Genomic DNA, 22,300 nt, shown 5'->3' on the forward strand with positions numbered 1-22,300 from the left:
ACTGAACTTTGGGACAGTTTTTCCTTTACCAGGAGAAGAACAAAAAAGCCTTGGGTTGATGTTATCATATTTCAAGAAACCTGACCTCATGTGACTTTGCCCAGCCTATTGGGTTGATGCTGGCTTACATGTAATGGTAGCAAAATATGAGAGTACACGGTGTTGCCTCTGAAAGAACAGATAAAAGTTTAGGGATCTAGGAGTCACTTAAAATTTCCCCTGAAGATATTAACCCAATGTAGCAGTATCCAGTGGGATTGAAGACACTGTCAAGAATGACCACACAGGTTGGGACCTAATGAAATGAGATGACCAGGAGTGGGAAGAAGAAAGAGCCAGAGGGTAGATGCCACATTATAATCTATGTCATTTAGAAAGAGTTTTGAAGATCAGAGTGAAGTCAAATCAGTTTTAAGCCTAAGTAAATGTCAGCCCAGAAGTAAACAATAAAAACAATAGTTTAAATGGTCAGTTGGAAATTGGTGATGAATAAAAGGTGTGAATGGTTCAGGAAGATGGCTCAGGATTGGCTACAGAATGTGTGTGGCATTGAGGTGAAAGCCTGGGATGAAGGCAAAGAATTGGGAAATCCAGGAAGTACAGGAGCAAAGGCTGAGTTAGTAGGAAAGCTAAATAAATACTGGCTTCCAATACTGGGAGAAAGTACATCTGAATGTTCTCCAAAGTCCAAGGCTAGGACTATATGATCCAAGTCAAAGAGACCCCACAATACTGACAAAATAAGGGCTCTCCAACCCCCTACTTATGGAACACTACTTTGTTCCAGATACTGTATTAAGTGCTTTACATCTAGTATCTTATGAAATTATGTCAGGAGGCATTATCTTCTTCAAGTAGAAGATGAGGGAATAGAGCATAAGAAGTGATACAACATTTCTAAGGTCATACAGTGAATGTGCAGCTGGGATTTAAATCCATGACTGCCAAACCCACAGCTAATAATCCTACCCTTATAGTTTGTGCTTTACCAGAAAAAAAAAATCCAGGAACAAACACAATGCCCAGACTATCTCTTAAACACTCATGAAAATGTTTAAGTTTGTGTTACATGGTATAAACAATTTCAAGGAAAATCAAAGAAGTAATCTAAACAATGACATGGCTTGTGTGGAATGACAAATAAAATGGTGTATCAAAGTCCAAAATTCACGGTGCCTCACATTTAATATTTTCCCATGATCATTTTTTGGTAAAATTTGCCAAAGTCATAATGCATGAGAATGGTTGTCTCTGTCTACCCTGAATTTTATATGTCATACCTCACTTTTTATCAAGTGGGGCCTTGGAGTGATCATGAATATTTCTGTGACCTAATAAGGGGAAGCTGAAGTGGGAACACAGTTATCTTTGGTATAGTAAGCTACAATTATGGGCTTATCGGCCACATGTATTTAGAATTCAGCTATGCTGGTAGTCCCAGTATAAAGAGGGCTTCTAGGCATATTCCTGCCATCTGCTGTGAACACACTCAGCACCATGGCCAAAAGTTGAAGACGGTGGTTGTGATTAGGAAATGGATCCGTCCTATGTTGCTTCACTCTGGAACTTGTGCTTAGGGAAGAAGAAACAATACTTGGAATGTACCAAGCCAGAAACATGTCTAAGAAATTGTTCCAAATCTTATAGATCATAAATAAGAAACTTGAGAGAGGTATTTCCAAGTTTGGCACTAGTCCTAAAAGCTTACATGGCATTACCAAAAATTATTGTATAGCTAAAAATAACTTTTACATGAAAATAAGGCAGTTCAACCAAGCACAATGTTGGAAATAATATAGGTTTTTGTTCTTGCTATAGAAAAAGTTACTATAAACTCAATGTCATATGAAGAGGCTATCAAAAAGCGTGAAATCAAAAATTATAGGGGAAAAAACATGGGAGAGGGTGTCAGGCAGTTAATTAATAAAAAGAACATGTTATTTATTTTTTTTTGTCAGTTTGTGCTTTTGTACAATTTGTCAGATTTGAAAAAAAGTGTAATTGTAATAATTTACTTTTCTCACTCTAAATGATCCCTTTCTAACTATTTTATATATAAATTTGTATTATTATTTCTTGAAAGGGGCCCTTTAATTACATAGGCTTCAGGCTCCACAAATCCTGGACCATTGCTCATTCTCAAGCCAGAAATGAATCTCATTTGAATTTTCTCTGAGAGTTTTTTCTGCCACTTACTCATTCTTGAATAAAATTGAATTATTCTATTGTAGTTCAGTGCCTACAACATGCCAAATGTTAGGCAGAGTTAGGAGGTTTTTCTAAGTAAAGACTCTTTACTTGGCCTGATTTCAGTAGTGAGCATTTAATAAATGGGTATTTTTTTTTTATTTTACTACAAAGAGACATGTTTTTTCATACTTACAATAAAAATACAACCCAAAAGAACAACAATGGATTTAAGTTATAAGCAGACAGATATGGACATGAGCACTGCAGTTTTCCTCTTGGGCTCTGGGTATCTGGTTAGGTGCTTTGAATGAGGTACTATCTTTTGTGTGTTTCTGGTATAATATTTAGCAATATTGTATCTCAAAGAAAGGATTCATGAAAAAAAAAAAACTAAGAGATCCCAAGGAAAAGAGCTGTATTTATTTTACCATAATAAAAACAAGATATGATTCCCTTTTGCACTGCTATTTAGTAGAAGATGAGGGAATAGAGCATAAGAAGTGCTATTTACTGAAAATTTCTACTCAGATAAAACAAACACCAAGTACAAAATGGAATGATTAAGCAGGCTCAGATAACACAAAAACTTTAATGTAATTCTTTGAAGTTTTGCCCAAATTTCTAACTCATATTTACTTTAAAGTTCTCCATCTCACCATATCTTTTTCCCATGGGTTTAAAGATCTTCTGGAAAAGAATGTTTTAAATGTGTAGTGCTTTAGTTTTCAACTGGGGGCAATTCTGTGCGCATGGGATATCTGGCAATGCCTAGGGATTTTTGTCTGTCACAGCTGGTGGGAGGCTCTGCTAACATCTAGTGCGTTGAGGCCAGAGATGCCATTACATATTCTACAATGAGCAGGGCAACTACTTACCTCAAATAATTTTCTGGCCAAGGTTGAGAAACCCAGTTCTAGCAGATCGAGCACAAGAGTTTAAATTTAATGTGACAACTTGGAAATAAGATTGAAACCATCACTTAGCAGGACACCAACTGTCCCCCTTTTCTTTCTCATATAAAAATATGTAGGTGCCACATTCTGAGGTATAGGTTTACATAACTTTTTCTTTAAAAAGTTATCTTTTTTAGGGGCACTTGGGTGGCTCAGTCGCTTAAGCATCTGACTTCAGCTCAAGTCATGATCTCAGGATCCTGGGATGGAGCCCTTTGTCCAGCTCTCTGCCTAGGAGGGAGTCTGCTTCTCCCTTTCCCTCTGCCCCTCCCCCGCCCATGCTGTCTCTCTCTCTCTCTCTCTCGAATAAATAAATAAATAAAATCTTTAAAAAAATAAAAAGTTATCTTTTTTAATAATCTGGAGCTCACTATTCTTTCTTTTAAGAGCTTTGCCCATTAATTTATATAAAAATTCTGATTATTAATATTGCCCTTTCAGGGAGTTCAAATCAGTACAGCTGTTTGGCAAATATGAATTTGCAGTAAGCTGAACACTGATTTGAAGCCATTGCTTGGGACACAAAAGGTCAGGGGTTTGACAGGATATTGATAATCTAGGAAAGAAGTGAGGAAGCAGACAAGAGCCCTGGGAGAGTGTAACGAATTACGTTGTTGTTGGTCAAATGTTGTTGGTCAAATAAAAGTAGGAACTAGCATGGGAAAATATAGAAGAGAAAAATTCAAAAGATTGTACATCTAAAATAGAATGTAGAGAAAAAAAGCAATCAGCAAGGGTTTGGGATGGCTCTAGGAGAAGGTCATCTTATTATTAATACCACCAGGCACACTAGGCCGTGCCATGTCTCTGGTCATTCTTCTTCCCAGGGTCAGCACTCAGAACTGGCTATAATATGCAGTTATGCCTACTTCACTTACCGAAAATAATGAATAAATTAAATTTTAGAAATGTTGAAGTTACTGAAGAAGAAGTTCCCTTATAGAAGGAATAGTTGAAGCACAGAACCATGGTCGTACCCAGATTCTCCCGCCCACGGTTCAATAACAATAATTATCACGCTGGTCACAATGGAGATAACATTCTCCACTTAACATTCTGGTCCAGGCATAAACACAGACACCCCCTATCTAACTCCAGTCATTCAGATGGAATATACACAACACACACACACACACACACACACACACACACACACACACCCCAAATTCCTGTTAATTTTTAAGAATTAAAATAAAAAGTTAAAAAAACTCTACAGTAACAAATATCTAAAGGTAATTTGAATTTAAATTTGCATTTACTTCTTAAATACTTTAAAAATACTTTTTATGGTATGTAATATGTCCCAGGTTTTGTTCTGAGCAATTAACAAATATTAACTAATTTGATCTTACCTCATCTCTGTGAAGAAGTATTAATTACTACTATCCTCACACAGAAACTAAATACAAAAAGGTACATAAAACTTGCCCAAAGCCAATTAGCTAGTAAGAGATAGATTTGGGATTCTAATCAGGATGTATGAGTCTAGAGTCTATGATCTCTCACTATAACCCCCTAATCTTTACTTGTGTTTCCCTGCATGCCCATCTGAAAGCACATCACATGGCAGAGGTCATTTTTAACTCATACTGTTAACTGTTAGCAACATACATAGACATTCAAACTCCTTGAAGTTCAGGCAGAGATAGATTGAGAGAAAGAAAGAGAGGTTGATTGATTTTAAATTCCCTCTCCTGCATCCAAACACTGCTCCAAAGTTTTCATTCCCTAAACTCTAAAATGGATTAACTCTAAATGGATTATAGAATAAATGTAAAATACACAAAAACTATAAACCTTCTAGTATATAATATAGGAGGATATGTATATGATCATGGATGTAGAAAGGGATTTTTATTTTTTAATTTTTAATTTTAATTTTTTTAATAAGGGTATTTTAGACACACCAAAAGTGCCATACATGGAAGAAGAAAAAAGAATTGATAAGTTGGACGTTATCAAAATTAAACTCTTACTCCAAAAAAGACACTGTTAAGGAAAAGGTAAGCCACAGATTGGGAGAAAATATTTGCAAAACAAATATCTGATGAAGGACTTGTATATGAAATCTAGAAATCTAGAACTCTACAATAGGAAAACTACCACCACAATTAAAAACTGAGCAAAATTTGGAGGGGGGGAGGGGGGATGGGTTAGCCTGGTGATGGGTATTAAGGAGGGCACGTACTGCATGGAGCACTGGGTGTTATATGAAAACAATGAATCATGGAACACTCCATCAAAAACTAATGATGTAATGTATGGTGATTGATATGACATAATTAAAAAAAAAAAGAATAAAAAAAAATGAGCAAAATATCTAACAGACACTTCACCAAAATGTCCAGGGGGCAAATAAGCATATGAAAGATGTTCCACATCCCATTAGAGATTTGTAAATAAAATAACAATTAACACCACCATGCACATTAATGGGGCTAAAAAAAAAAGGAATAGGAATTGCTGACCAGGATGCAGGACAGCAGAAGCTCTCAATCACTGCTGATGGGGATACATGCAGATTGACATAGCCAGTTTGGAAGACAGTCTGGCTACTGAATTCAAAACTAAACATAATCTTACTATATAATTTAACAGTCATGCTCTTAGGTTTTTACCAAACTGATTGAAAACTTAGGTCTATACAAAAACTTGCAGGTCAAAGTTTTAGTAGCTTTATTCATAATTACCCCAAACTGGAAACATTCAAGAAGGCCTTCAGTAAGCGAATGGCTAAACACACTGCAGTCCACATAATATCATTCAGCAATAAAATGATATAAGCTATCAAGCCACAAAAACATGTGGATAAAACTTTAAAGTATATTGGTAGATGAAATAAGCCAATCTGAAAAGGCTGCAAGGATGATTCCAAATTACATGACATTCTCTACATGGAAAAATTACAGAGATGGTAAAAATGGTCAGTGGTTGCCATGTGTTGGGGAGGGAGGAGATTTTGAGTGCAGCATAGTGGTATTTAAGACAGTGAAACTATTGTAATTCTGCAATGAGGGATACATGACACTATACATTTGTTTAAACCTTTAGAACTTTTGTGACACAAAGAGCAAACCCCTAATATATACAAATTAAAAAATACTTTAGGTAGTTAGGGTATTTAAGGAGAGAAGCAGAATGTGACAAAGCCATTTCCATGTATTGCAGATGTGTGAAACCATTTAGCTGAAGGGAGTAGGGGAAAACATTTACTGTATTAAGTAAGTTTGGAAAGGGACAGAATCTGTAAGACTAAAAACAAGATATTATATATAAGGATGGAATCTGGCATATTAAAGACAAGTGGTTATATATAAAGACTGTATTCTAGTTGATAAAGCCATTTCTGATGAGGATTAGCAACTGTGATAACACTGCACATTTTACACCTGGTTTGAAACATGAATGGTAGATGGTGGGAGTCGTTTCTCATTGTTGAGAGTAGGATGTTATAAACAAGAGGAGAGACAATAGTGATCATGTGGTAATGGATTGGAGTCACATACATCAGTATGAACTCATGTTCAGCTCAATACAAATAGAAGTAGTTGCCCATAGAAATATGTATAGATATATGTTTATATACAGGTCATTATGCACACATATATTTCATTGTTTTTTCGGCAGAGAGGGCCCAAAGGCAATGATATTACAATACCAATAAGTATACCTAATGCCCTGATCTTGGTTTTGAATACCCTTCTTCAATAAAAACAAACAAACAAAAAAAACAAAGAACAGAGTTTTTAGAGAAATAGCTTACTGTAGGACTGGGGAAGAAATATATAAGATGATCCTGGAATATCTTGTATTGTCCAAAAGTAAGGAGTGTTTCATAAGGGAAAAAAAATAAGTCAGCATGATAGTGGTTTATCAAATCAACACAGGAAACAACTAAGACAACTCCAAATGGCCAAAGCTGGAACATTTGAGCAACAAAGTAATATTATGTTAAAACCCAAAGGATAAAATAAGTATCCATGTTTCCATATTGATAAAAATAAATAAAAATCTAAAAAAATGGGAGAAAACAGCTAAATATACCACACAGAAGAATTCCAAATAATTTATCTAGATGCTACTTCCTCAAGGAGATAGAACATAACTCCCTACTCCTTAAGTGTGGGCTGTATATAGTGAGTTCCTTTTGAAGAGTACACTATGGTAAAGAGGAAAAAAATAACTTTATAATGGAGGAACATGATAAACACTACTCCAGCCAGGTGATAAAGGTCAATTATGCCAGTCATAAGTCATGTGGAAAAGTACGAACCTTTGAAATGATGTGATGAAATGACTTTTTACCTCTGTAGTCACTCCCCCACCAAACACATGATCCCGGTCAACACATGAGATAAGAATAAGACAAATACAAACTGAGGGACTTTCAACAAAATACCTGACCAGTACTCAGAGCTGGAGTAAGGAAAATTTATAAAACTGTTGCAGTCAAGAGGAACCTAAAGAATCATGACACAGAAAAGTAATGTGGTAAAACTGCACGAGATGCTGAAACAGCAAAAGGACTACAGGTAACAACTAAGGAAATCTGATTAAGGTATGGAATTTAGTTAATAATAATAAATGAATATTGGTTTCTTAATTGTACAAATGTACCATATTAATGCAAGATGTTAGTATAGGGAAAACCAGATGTGGTGTATATAGGGAATTCTCTGTACTATTTCTTGAATTTTTCTATAAACCAAAATCTGGTTCTTTTTTTATACTTTATTAATTTTTATTTTGATACTGCATTCATTTTGTGAATACACCATACTTTTTCCTTTTTTTTTTTAGGTATTGTTTTTGTTTTTCAAGTTTTTATTTAAATTCCAGTTAGTTAACATACAGTGTAATATTCGTTTCAGATGTAGAATTTAGTGATTCATCACTTACATACAACACCCAGTGCTCATCACAACAAGCGCCCTCTTAATACTCATCACCCACTTAACCCATCTCACTGTCCACCTCCCCTCCAATAACCCTCAATTTGTTTTTCTTTAGTCGAGAGTCTGTTTCCTGGTTTGCCTCTCTTTTTTACCCTATTATGTTCAACTGTTTTGTTTCTTAAATTCCACATGAGTGAAATCATATGGTATTTGTCTTTCTCTGACTGACTTATTTCACTTAGCATTGTACTCTCTACCTCCAACCATATGGTTGCAAATGGCAAGATTTCTTTCCTTTTGATAGCTGAGTAATATTCCTCTGTGTGTGTGTGTGTGTGTGTGTGTGTGTGTGTGTGTGTGTGTGTGTGTGTATGCCCCATCTTCTTTATCCATTCATCAGTTGATGAACATCTGGGCTCTTTTCATCATTTGGCTATTGTTGATAATGCTGCTATCAACATTGGGATGCATGTGTCCCTTTGAATAAGTATTTTTGCATCGTTTGGGTAAATATCTAGTAATGCAATTGCTGAATCACCGGGTTGTTCTATTTTTAACTTTTTGAGGAACCTCCATACTGTTTTCCAGTTTGCACCAGTTTGCATTCCCACTGACAATGTAAGAGGTTTCCCCTTTCTCCGCAACCTTGCCAACACCTGTTGTTTCCTGTGTTTTTAATTTTAACCATTCTGACTGGTGTGAGGTGATACCTCATTGCAGTTTTGATTTGTACTTCCTAATGAGAAGTGATGTTGAACATCTTTTCATGTGTCTGTTAGCCATCTGCATGTCTTCTTTGGAAAAATGTCTATTCATGTCTTCTGCCCATTTCTTAAATGGATATTTTTTGGGGGGTGTTGAGTTTGAAAAGTTCTTTATTTATTTTGCATATGTCATTTGCAAATATCTTCTCCCATTCTGAAGGTTGCCTTTTAGTTTTGTTGATTCACTGTGCAGAAGCTTTTTATCTTGATTAAGTCCCAATAGTTTATTTTTGCTTTTATCTCTCTTTTCTCAGGAGACATAACTAGTAAGAAGTTGCTATGGCTGAGGTCAAAGACATTACTGCCCATGTTCTCCTCTAGGATTTTGATGGCTTCTGTCTCACATTTAAGTATTTCATCCATTTTGAATTTATTTTTGTGTATGGTGTAAGAAAGTGGTCTAGTTTCATTCTTTCACATGTTGCTGTCCAATTTACCCAACACCATTTGTTAGAGATTGTCTTTTTTCCATTGGACATACTTTCCTGCTTTGTTGAATATTAGTGGGCCATATAGTTGTGGGTTCATTTCTGGGTTTTTTATTCTGTTCCACTGATCTATGTGTCTGTTTTTGTGCCAGTACCATACTGTCTTAATCACTACAGCTTTGCAATATAACTTAAGTCCAGAATTGTGATGCCTTCAGCTTTGCTTTTCTTTTTCAAGATTATTTTGGCTATTTGGGGTCTTTCATGGTCCATACAAATTTTAGGATTGTTTGTTCTAGCTCTGTGAAAACTGCAGGTGGTATTGTGATAGAGATTGCATTAAATGTGTAGATTGCTTTGGGCAGTATAGACATTTTAGCAATATTTGTTCTTTTAATCCATGAGCATGGGTTAAATCTATTCTGAAAACTTTATTTTTAAAATATTATGTTGAGGGGCGCCTGGGTGGCTCAGTCGTTAAGTGTCTGCCTTCGGCTCAGGTCATGATCCCAGGGTCCTGGGATCGAGCCCCGCATCGGGCTCCCTGCTCAGCGGGAAGTCTGCTTCTCTCTCTCCCACTTACCCTGCTTGTGTTCTCTCTCTGGCTGTCTCTCTCTGTCAAATAAATAAATAAAATCTTTTAAAAATATGTTGAGACAGGGAAGGAAAAGAAGAAATTGAGAAGATGGAATATAAAGAGGAATCAAACTACTTCTGAGATGATGGCTCTGGATTGAGCTGCACATGTCCAAATACTATCAGTTAATAGTGATGCAATCTATGTCGGGATTATTGTTATAATGTGTAATACTTTTGCCAAAATCCAAGCCTAACTCTTGAATGAACAGTTCTCCATTGGGAAGCAGATAATGGACTATGACAGTTGTAAACTCATTAAAGCTGGAACGTGCCAGCCTATCTTACAACTACTATCACTTAACCCCTTAACCCCGAAAATAAAACAGAAAAAAAATGCAGTTTTGTTAGTTATATTCATAAATACACAGACATATTTATATGGTTTAGACATAAGTGGTGTTTGTAACTTGGCTTTATTTTGCCAATTTAGGAGACTGCCAGGGTATATAGAAATTTTTATTTCATGGGACAAATATTTGTTTGGAAATCAGTGTGCTGGTACAACATGAAAGGTCTTATACATGAAAATTACTCTTTCAAAACTCCTTTATTATAAAAAAGCTTTGGAAATTAAAAATGTTCAGAACAAAGGCCTATAATTAGTTTCCTTTTAAAAGCCATATATGGATAAACTAAATTACAATCTGGATTCAAAAAATCTAATTAAACTTGTAGTAGTTCAAACAGAAATCAAATCAAGAAATATTTAAATGTAATGTACTTTGAAGAGAGAGGGTAGATGCAAATTTAAATGAATAAGGACTGACCTTTTTTTTTACACATTTCAGGCATGCAAACATTTTCATCTCTTTATTAATTTGTACATCAATCAAATTATATCATTCAGTTTAGTTTATAAAAAAGTAGAAAACTTGAATTTTTCTAAAGTTCACCTTGAGATTAGCTGTATTATTATAAGAGTACTCTTAAGACTGTTTTCCACACACCTGAAACTTCCAGGCTGATATTGTCCTTAGTTCTTGCAAACTCAGAATTAGTCTTTTTCCCTTACAGTTCCTGCAGAATTGTAAGCAAGGTTCTCAATGACCACACACTCATCTAGGAAAGGATAATTACCACCAAGTGAATAATATGCTAGAATTGGACAGACTTAAAGGGGATTCATCAAGATAGTTCTAGAAAGTTATCTTACCAGAATCAGCAATCTAGGATTTGAGTTACTGCAGGGATCCATTTCCTATTTTATAGGAAAACGTTTATAAAATGAAAATAGTCTTGATTAGGTCTAGAAAAGATAAGCATTTGCTGACACATTTCTCCACTGCCTCATTTGCCTTCCTCCACTTTTCTCACTTTTATAAAGTTCAACTTTTCTTCAAAATCCAACTCTTCTCACATTTTCCCCCATATTTCTTCAAACCACAGAAACAAAAGTGAACTTTCAAATTATGTCCATAATTTGAGGAAGAAACTTGTTTTTATCACATGTTGAATAAAAGTGCAAACTTTGCTCAAATGACCGTATTTGTATAAACAGTATCCCTGAGAAATATTCAACTGAAGCTATTGAAAATTTGGTTAAATAATTATAGCTTAAAAACTTGGTTGCATAAGTGCGTCTGGGTGGCTCAGTCGGTTAAGTGTCTGACTTTAATTTCGGCTCAGGTCCTGATGTCAGAATTGTGAGATCCAGCCCTGTGTCAGGCTCTGTGCTGGGTATGGAGCCTAATTGGGATTCTCTCTCCTTCTCCCTCTGCCCCACCCCTCTGCTCGCATGTGCTCTCTCTCTCTTTCTATCAAAAAATAAAAAAATAAAAAATAAAAAACTTGGTTGCATAAGAGAAAGTGGAATTGTATAATAACTACCAAATTAATGCTGATTAATATGAAAAGGCTTACTGTTTATTTCTGATATTCTCAGAAGTATTGGAAAATGGTTGGATGGAGATAGATGTGAGTCTAGGAAAAATAGCATCAAATACTGACTTGGGTAAATTTGTGCAGTTACATATATTTGAAAGCTTTAATTTGAATTAATATGGTATTTTATTCTAGTTTATATTATACCACAGGAGTAGCTGTATATGTGTATACATGTGTGCATGTGTGTGGGCATGCACAATGTATGAAAGATGCTTAATAAGACAAAGAAAATAAATGAAGTGGCAACATTTATGTAACTGCTGTCTACAACTCCCACCGATAATTCTGAGCCAGAACATAATATAATACTCATGTCCTTAGCTGTTGCTACTCCTAGAACACACAACACTTATAAATTTATATTCTTTCTTCCTGATCCAAGACTTATTTTTCAGACTATCTAGTATGTAGCAGAGATTTTTTTTGTTTTTTTCCAAGAGAGAAACTATCAAGGAGGAATGATGGAAGACTAGAAGTGCATCAGACCAGCATGTTTGGCCACAGGGAGAAGATCTATATTTAACAGAGATGAGGAATATACAAAACCAACATCAACAAATTCACTCCTTCTAGTCAGGAGGAAGCTATTATTTATTGGTTGAGGTAATGGTTTATGAATTCATTTATTAAACTTATTTATTTATTAGCCATCATCATATTCACAGAGAATAACTTAATATTATTCACACTAAAATGTTTGTAGGACTTGATCAACCCATATAAAATTAGGGAGTAGGTGGGTGGTTGCTTGACAAACGGTCCTCAATTCTCAGTTGCAGAAAGCCATAGAAAATAAATCTACCTCCATAAAAGTTTACTGCTTTAACTATGATACACAGTCTTACAGAGATTATATTATAATCTTGAATTTTGTATGATTCTTCATACGCTAGGCCTTAGAAGAGAGGGCTCAAGTTATAATTGGAATCTAAAAGTTTAATACTTTCCAGAAACCAATGATCTCCTCAGAAAATGCAGAATTGTCTTTTTCCTAGTTTCAACAGACAAGCGTATATACTTAACCTTTGTGTACCTCACTTATATTTTGCTTCTGTCATACCTGCTCCTTTTAGTGTTTGTTTCTAGATAATTCCTGATTGCATGTGCATTGGTTTGGTCGGCAGGGCAGTATTTCTGCTTTCCCTGCTCCAATAGAGAAAGCTATTCATGGGAAGGTGGTCCTCAGGAGTTCAGTGGCTGGGAGGTATGAACACAAAACATTCATTTAAGGAACATTTTAGTATTTGACGATTCATTCTTTTTCTGGACAAATGCAGAAATGTTTGAAAACCACTAATGAGAAAGGTCAGTTGGATTTTAGGTGCCCTTGCTATGGGAAACTCCTGAACTAGCTAGCCCAGTTGATAAAGCTTTTTGCCTTAGACTTCGAAAGACTATTTTTAGCCCAATTCATTCATCCCAAGGCCCACTGAAAATGTGGTTTGTCTGTCGTCTGTTTGCATCATGGATATATCACATTTGACTTTTAAAGTCAGCTCATGACCTTGTCAAGAATATAATGATTTCTCAGTGAAATGTGAAAAGAATCCACTGGTGTACTAAAATAGAATTTGCTCTCCAGTTGTGATAAAGCAACACCAGAAGTTTTTGTACAAAGTAAAGTGCATCTGATGTTGACTCTCATTAAATTTCTGCTATTATTATTATCAGTTCATTACTTATTATGCATTTATTGTTTTTACAGTTTACCCAGCATTTTCATATCAGCTCATTTAATGATCATACCAAACTTGTGAGATCAAATTTAGTCCTATTATATTGAAGCAAAGGGTTAGAATACAACTTCAGGATCTCATATATTCTTTCTTTCTTTTTTATTTTTTTAAGATTTTATTTTATTTTATTTCATTTATTTTTTTAAAGTTTTTTTAATTGATTTATTCATGAGAGACACACGAGAGAGAGAGAGAGGCAGAGGGAGAAGCAGGCTCCCAGGGAGCAGGGAGCCCGATGTGGGACTCGATCCCAGGAGCCTGGGATCATGACCCGAGCAGAAGGCAGACGCCCAACCATCTGAGCCACCCAGGCGCCCCTAAGATTTTATTTTTAAGTCATGTTTACACCTAACGTGGGGCTCAAACTCAACCCCAGGATCAAGGGTCGCATGCTCTACCAACTGAGGCAGCTAGGTGCCCCCTCACATATTTTTTAGATGCTATGAAATGAAACAAACTTAATGAATCAGAAAACTGAAAATATAAGACAAAAGACCACCTTGATGCCCTTCTTGTTTTTACCATGGTCTCTCAAGATGGCTCTACCCAAGGCTGCTCCCTTATTCAGATCCAAGGCAAAAACATGCTAACTGCTTTTATTTTTTGTTTAATGTGTGTGTGTGCATGTGTGTGTGTAAAGCTCAATAAATATTTATATAAAATTTTAAAGATGTTAATCAAAATAGTCTTTAAAAAGGTGCTTTGGATACCTTAGGCCCTTTTTTCCCCTTCAATGAAGGCTAATAACATTTTTATAACATATGGGAATATTTTTAGTTTTGACATTTTAATATTTCACAAATCGCTAAATTCTCTGCAATTAAATGGTCTGTGGAGTTGTGGCTCTTTGTGGGGAGCTTCCATTCTCAGTGCTCAGCAAATAAAGTGTAAAAGGCTTGGGATTATATATCTTTAATCATACATACTATTTGAAGAGCTTTTGATATCATTGGCTCATAGAGATTTCAATGTTGAACTATTACGGAGTATATTAATAAAAATAGAGTACCCTAAGGTCACTTTTACTAGTCCCACATTTTACTGACCTTGTTGTAATCTAGTGTAGGTATTACCAGGAAAGTAACTGTCTGTATTCCGCCCTGCTGTACCACTTATAGACTATGTGGTGTTGGACAACCCATCGAACATCTCTATGCCTCAGTTGTTTTTCTCTGTAATTATAGTAACTTCCTCACTGAGCCATTATGAGGACTAAATAAAGTAAATTAGAAAAAGCATGTAGAACAATGCCTGGCACTGAGTAAGGGCTTAATGAATTATTATTGTTGTTATTATTATTAAAGATGAAGAAACTTTGAAGGAACAGAGAAGTTGAAGGCACTGGTTCATGCAAGATGCTTGGTAAAGAGAGGTACTTGGATTTAAACCCACACCTTAACACTTAATGAATCAATCAGCCTACGGATACAGAAAAGAAACATTGCTGAGCTTTTTCTTTCCAACTTCTAAAGGTTATAGAAAAAAAAAAACAATACCTTAGAATATTATCTATGCATTTAAAAATCTGATTTATTGCAAGTGATTTATATTTTTAAAAATAAGCTTTATTTTTTTTCTTTTTAAAAATTATTTATTTATTTGAGAAAGAGAGAGAGCGTGCATGAGCAAGGGGAGGAGCAGGGGGAGAAAGAGACTCCCCGCTGAGCAGGGAGCCAGAAGCAGGGCTTAATCCCAGGACCCCAAGATCATGACCTAAACTGAAGGCAGATGCCTAACCAACCGACTGAGCCACCTAGGTGCCCCAAACTTTAATTTTTTAAAACCCTTAATCCTTGTAAGATGATTTCTCTGGGTACTATATTTCCTATTAATTTGACTTTATTTCAGAAATTAAGTATAATTAAGTGAGACACAGTTTTTAAATGAGCAAAGCAAAAGTACAGCATCACACTAAAATGCTCCTTTCCTGTATGTTCCTTCATCTGCTCAATGCCTGACAATGTTTCAATGAACATTATGCCCTAGCATGTCAAAACCTCAATACAACTATTCCATAAATGAGAATAAATAACTTACAAACCTTGAACTAGACCATTTTGATTGAGAATATTTTGATTAATTTGTCTTTGTACACATTTATCTTTTCAGTCTATGAAATAGCTTTGTACCAGGAGCAGAAAATCATTTTTATTTGTCAAATAATAATTATGCTGATGTCCTCTACATGCCACCTTGTCTCTTCCTTGGGGATGTTTGTTTACGTTAAAACATAAGCTAAATTTTTCTGATACTACCCAGTAAGGAAACAGTGTTGATGTTATGTTTATAGAAATAGGGAAAATGGAAATATAGATGTTTACTCAGAAACACAGGCCAAGTTTATTAACACATACAAGATTTCTGATTTTTTTAGGAAGAATTCTAACTATTTAGTGTTTCTAATATAATATTTTCATTTGGAATGGACTGAATCATGTATCATGTGAGGAAATCATGGAAAGGTAACATTTGTCTGCATCTGTGGACGATTCAAGTAATATAAACTAAAAGCTCAAATCAGTCATTTAGAAATTAAAAGAGTATTATAACCATATAAACATATATTTAAATAGTTGCAAATTACTAATTAAATCAAATTTACAAATGTACAAATTGTTTGATAATTTCTTCACCTCAATCAGAAATAGCTTAATATTAAGTGCCTATGATACATTCAATAGAAAACTAAACCATAAAACGAATTGTAATTTGGAAACTACAACAATATACTGTTATTGGCTATCAACATCTCTTGCATTCTTTGCCCTTTGTATATATGGGTGTAACTCCATTTTTCTTAAAAGGTTTCTGGATTTTCCTTTAACATGTGAAAGAGTAAAAATTACTAGCAGAGGACAAATATGAAGCTTAAGCTTTAGTGTGGGTCTTAGACAATGGTTTCTTGGGCATGGATTGGTACCTTTAATGTAACTGCCATTTCACTTGGAAATACAACTGTACAATTTAATGCCTATGGGAATGATTGGCTCTTATACTTAAACACTAGCATATTCAAAACAACATGGTAGTCAAGCCATTAAATTCTTCAGGTTTTCAGAGGAAGTTTCTGGAATAAGGAGCCTTCCCTTGGGAGTGTCTGTTCCAACTGAAGCTAACCATACACCAAAATATCCATTGTTCAGATAATGACCCCTTAGTCACAAATTAGTATCTGTTCTGTCAGGAGCCTCCTAATTATTAAAAAAAGAAAAAGCTAAGACTTGTGTGTGACCAAGTTAAAATATTTTTATCAAGACAATTTGTGCTTCCTCTGCAGCACATATATTAAAAAATTGGAACAAGACAATTAGCCTTCATTCCGATAAAGAAAATACCTTCTCTTTTTTTGAAAATATCAATAGCACAGCTCAGATCATGTCACTAACCTGCTTAAACACATTTGGTGGCTTATCTTCCCTAAAAGACTAAAGGCTAAAAAAAAAAAAAAAAAAAAAAAGAATAAAGGCTAAACTGCTTGTTTTGACATTCAAATCCCACTGCAAATTGGCCTAACTTAACCTCCTTATCTTTCAATCTCTGTCTCACACAACCCACAGTCCAGCTACATTACTATTCAGTTGACAACTATGTTGAATGGCTGCCAACGGCTGTATGTTTTGCTAGATAAACTAGAACTGGCCCCTGCATTTAAGAACACAGAGTTTGATGAAGGGAGTTATCCTAAGAAACTCATAAACAAAACAAAACAAAAAACAAAATACCTAATCTAACAAATATATGAAAAACATTCTAAAAATTCAGAGGAATTATTATTTAGTATCTCTGGTGGTTTGGGGTATGGCTTTAAAAGCTGATTTTGCTTTCTCAAATGTAAGTTGCTTTCTCATGCCTTTCTGTGGTTGCCCATGATGTTCCCTTTACCTGTACTACATTTTCTCCTCATACTTCAACCTTATGGAAAAATCCTACTCATGAGGAGTTTGTGCAAATGTCTCCTCCATTAAACTACTTTCTCTGTAGCTTCCTTCCTACTTCTGTCAGAACTTATCACTCCCATCGCTTTGTTTCCACAACATAGTATTCATACATTTACTATAACACTGATCATGTTGCAATTTAACAGACAATTTAAGTGTCTGTCTTCCCACTAAACAGTGCATGATATGTAGCATTGGTTAAGATCATACATAAGATTCTAAAAAGTGCTTTTTTAAAATAAAAAAATAATGGTATTCTGAAAATAAACAGAATTTAGGAGATTATTTGAGTTAGTTAGTTAGTTGAGTTAGTCAGTTAGAAATTCTGGATAAGATACTTCTAAGAAACTTTAGTTGCTGATTGTCTTTTCCTAGATCCAACCAATTATATGAGGAGGTAGGTTAAAACTAAGGAAGCTAATATCTTGAACCCAGTCTCCAGGGGATCAATTTGTTTTATTCTGTTCCAACATCAGCTTAAATGACTTTTTCATAAATGAATGCAATGGTAGCAACAGACGATGAGCATAAATGAGAATGTTTTGCCTAAAATTACTAGTATAACTCCAATAGGGTTTTATGAGTGATCAAGCTTTCCTTTGATAAGCTGTATGTTGAGACCTACAAGACTCTGAGGGACAGTAATAAAAATATAACTTCTATATGTGAGAAACACAGAGTAAAAAGTAATATTTTACTTATTTTTTACTAAAATATTTACTAAATAATTTACTAAAATATTTTACTAAAATATTTACTAATATTTTACTTACATAGTTTGAATATATAAATCATTATCCCTTCAAGTAACTTAGAGTTTCACTGAATGAAATGTATTAGTATTCCACCATAATGGTATTCATGAACTTGATATTCATAGATTCTATATTCTTGACCACATTGAAAATACACAATATAATTCCACTTGTGATTTATTAACTTCCAAAGTTGAATAGTATGAGTCACTTAGCTTTAGATCAAAGTCAGCATGAATGCATGATATTTTTCTCTCCTCAACTTTTCTCCATTCATTATTTAAGTAAATAATAACTCTTGAAAAGTCACACATGCAAACATTTCTTTTGAAAAATGGGCCCTGGCATAAGGCAGAATAAAAGTCCAACTGAAGATACTAGGTTAGATTAAAAAAATTGAGCCAATACATATAATACTTCCTTGGTTCTTAGCCTGGGCATACAGTTTTAGATACTCTTAAGAGAGAATTGTCAAATTCAGTGTTGATCCATCACTTGAATGTAAGCTATAGTCTGCTGGGTATGGAAATAAGAAAAAAGTATTTTTTAAACTGTTTCAATTAGTTCTTTAGTCACTGTAATATTTTTTACAACATAGACGATAAAATGATAGTGAAAATTGAAAAGATGGCAAGCAAGGACTGTGTCTACATGGTGTTATAAATGTAACTTTTAGGGACATTTGATTCAGAGGGAATTTTATCTGCTTTGGTAAATATTCCTGCAGTTTTGATTTGGGAACTCGTTGAAGATCTGAGATATATGGCTTATGAAACTGAAGCATCAGCTCTCAAAATGTTAAGAAATAAATTAAGGCAAAGATGGATATTCAATAAAGATTTAAGATCTTCATGGAGTGATGTTAGTCAAAAAAGGTTCAGAGATGAATTATGTTTTGAATTGCATACTAATTCAGTATTTTGTGAGTGTCTGCTGTATACAAGAATTGAAATAGCCCTCACACGGTGCACACATCATGTTTGTCTTGTTCAGCCCCATATCCCCAAAGCTTAACACTGTAACACAGTATAAGTGCTAAATAAGTATTATGAAATGAATTATAGTAATTTACACTATGAGAGTACAGATAAGCAAACATATCATTGTGTTACATGATAAAGATTATAACAGAATAACAAAGTACTGAGCTGTGTCATAAAAAAAAAAGAAAGCTTCAAAGAGGGAGAAATACCTGAAGTATACTTGAGAGAAATTTTGAGGAAAACGAAAGAGCTTTCCAAGGGAAGAGGCAGATGGAGGAAATATTTCCTATAGTACCAAACAAAAATAGCTACATAAATCCTGATATAAACTGGTTTAGGAAAACATAATGGACTTAATTTGACTGAGCTCCAGGTTCAGATTAGCTTCAATTAGAACCTGATTCATACTCAAACACTACAGTAATACCAATCTCTTGGCTCTGCTTCCCCTGGGTTTTCTCTATCATTAGTCTCCACAATAGTCGCTGACAACACCAGTTTCTTGCCTTATGTTTGCATGAAGTCTCAGTTCCAGCCTCCTTCCCTTTCCCCAAACTCAGAAGGTAAGCTCAGCATTCTTCTAACTAAGGTCTTCAAGTCCACTTTGATTGGACAGGCTTAGTCTCCTTTCTACATCAGTAGGATACTCTATGGTCATAAGTCAAGCTCTCTCAGAGAATATGGTTTTATCCACTAACACCATGATTAGAATGTGACAAAGTAAGGTTTCTTAGAAGAAACTTTGCTAACAGTTCCCATAAACCAGGGGAAATGTGCTCTGCTGCAACTGTTATATATCATAACTGCCAAGACAGGCCTTATATATTTAGTCCTAAAACCATCCACTGGAAAAAAAAAATCAGTTTCTTCATATAAGATAAAATCCACTGACATTTACGCCCTATGGTAACCCGAATATATAGAAACACAGGAAGTCATTAATATCAACAACTTCTGTAGCCACACCTTCTCAGAGTAGAAGAATCTTTAGCCCAGTTTCTAACCAGATGGTTAAACATGACATCTCTCAGTGGTTACGCAAGTATAAATTTATGCCTAGGTCTGATCCCTGCATGAAATGAAAAACAGGAACATGAAGGACCCACATGGATTCCACCCTGAAATAGAACAAATCAGACAGGCGAGGCCACTCTGAGACCCCTGGAGGAGTTTCTGTAAACAGCCTAAGATTAGCCACTTCCTCCTCCCCCTACGAATTAAATAAAATTTTCTCTTCTTGGGAGGAAAAGAAAATCTCAATGTTGCCTTGGGGACACATTAAACTTCTATATGAGGCTTAATTTTTATCTATTTTAGCTGCAAAAGAGTATAGAGCCAGGAACCTTGAGAGCAGAGGTTAAGGCCACAGTTTTTAGACTTCCTTGAGTAAAGAATGATGGTTTGGCTGTGGCCCCAGCCTGATGTTACCAAGGCCTTGACTTTAAAAAGTGGGGAAAGCTAAAATGGGTCTCCTAGAAATAGCAAGGTGTCTATCAACTGTACTGGTCAACACTATTCATTTAGCATTTGAGGCCTACTAGTCTATCCATACTTAATCTACCTTCCACTATCCTACAACATAAATCATTCTCTCTCGCCAAGCAGACCTTTTTTGTCACTCTCCTACCAAAAACTAGAAATGAGAACTATTCCTACTATAATTGATAGAATAGTCAAATTAAATGAACAATATTCCAAAAGGAATTCATTAGCCCAGTAACTGAAATAATTGGAAGGAAGGCTAACCTCAGGCACACCTTAAAGTAGGGGCAAAAACTATGTCATCAAAGAGTAGGAAAAGGGTTGATTCTCCAAGAAAAATCCATAGTATTCATGCTAGAAGAGGCAAAAAGTAAACAAACAAACACATGAATGCACAGACACACAAATGAATACTTTATTACACCATATACTGTGGTCAATCTATGTCATTGCATTTCTTAGGAATGCCTTCCTCCTTTCTTTTAAACAGTCTGTCCCTGTTTAAAATTTCTTTCCTTTTCTATTTTCTTTGAGCCACACTGATCTATTTTTTTCTGGAAGTTCAAAACATATACCCTTTATCATTGATTTTTCCTTTGGCACACACTATAATGAATAGGTACCTCATTTTTCCCCTGAGTGATCAGTTCCAACTTACAAGCAACTTCTGAGTGCTATGAGAGTTAAATTCTAAAGTTCACTGCTGGAGGGGGAGACGAACCATGGGAGACTATGGACTCTGAGAAACAAGCTAGGGTTTTAGAGGAGAGGGGGTTGGGGGGGATGAGTTAGCCTGGTGATGGGTATTAAGGAGGGCATGCACTGCATGGAGAACTGGGTGTTATACGAAAATAATGAATCGTGGATCACTACATCAAAAACTAATGATGTAATGTATGGTGACTAACATAACATAATAAAATAAAATAAAATAAAATAAAATAAAATAAAATAAAAAACATAAAAATAAATAAATAAAATTCACTGCTTGATAGAAAACCCTTACCCTAAGAAACGGTATAATATACTGTGTTAGAGTTTAGCAAGATTTAATTAATTCATCACGTGACTGAAGTACAATATTAAAATTCCAATCTGACTTTCCTGAACCATCCTAAATCCCTTACTATTCTCTAACACCTGCCACTTATACTAGAAGAGTATGCTCATTACCAATCATTTGTGATGGCTCCCATATTTTGATGAGGGTATTCTGCCTTACAAAGGCTGGAGTAATGCAAAAGGCACAGATGCTCTACCAGGTGGGTTGAGTGAGAGACATGGGGATAGAGGGTATAGAACATAATGTGATATTTGTGGGGGATGAGGAGTCTCCTGTGGATGAGGATTAAAATGGTGGCCAAGTCAAGACCCATGAGGATATACATTAGAAAGACACAGTAGGGGAAGACTAACACAAATAAAGAGATATTCCGACATAGAAACATAGAATATAAGCCCTGGAGAAGACTCTTCCCTAGCTTACTTTCAGGAAACTAAAGACTAAAATTAAACTGACATGGACAACATTTACACAGGGACTATATTGCAAAATTCTCCATGCAGGCTCTCCTTTTGTCCATGGCTGCTTATTCCTTCTTTGAAAGCATCTACCACTAAAGATTCTAACACGGACCATATTCAGGGTGAGAT

At 35.1% G+C, this 22,300-nt stretch overlaps 1 protein-coding gene across 3 annotated transcripts in view; it reads right to left on the reverse strand.

The window, feature by feature from the left end:
• ANO3 (anoctamin 3) overlaps window positions 1–22,300 on the reverse strand; it is a 429,391-nt gene that overhangs the window by 393,513 nt on the left and 13,578 nt on the right. The window contains exon 3 of one of the 3 annotated variants that reach the window (XM_088017429.1): window positions 13,184–13,206. The exons of the other annotated variants lie outside the window; for them this stretch is intronic. The gene's annotated coding sequence lies outside the window, so the exon portion shown is untranslated. The remainder of the gene's footprint in view (window positions 1–13,183; window positions 13,207–22,300) is intronic. 3 annotated transcript variants of the gene reach the window in all.

The sequence above is a fragment of the Eumetopias jubatus genome, unplaced genomic scaffold, assembly GCF_037043125.1.
Source record: "Eumetopias jubatus isolate StellerSeaLion01/CBP00866 unplaced genomic scaffold, mEumJub1_p1.0 scaffold_13, whole genome shotgun sequence".
Lineage (NCBI taxonomy): Eukaryota > Metazoa > Chordata > Mammalia > Carnivora > Otariidae > Eumetopias > Eumetopias jubatus.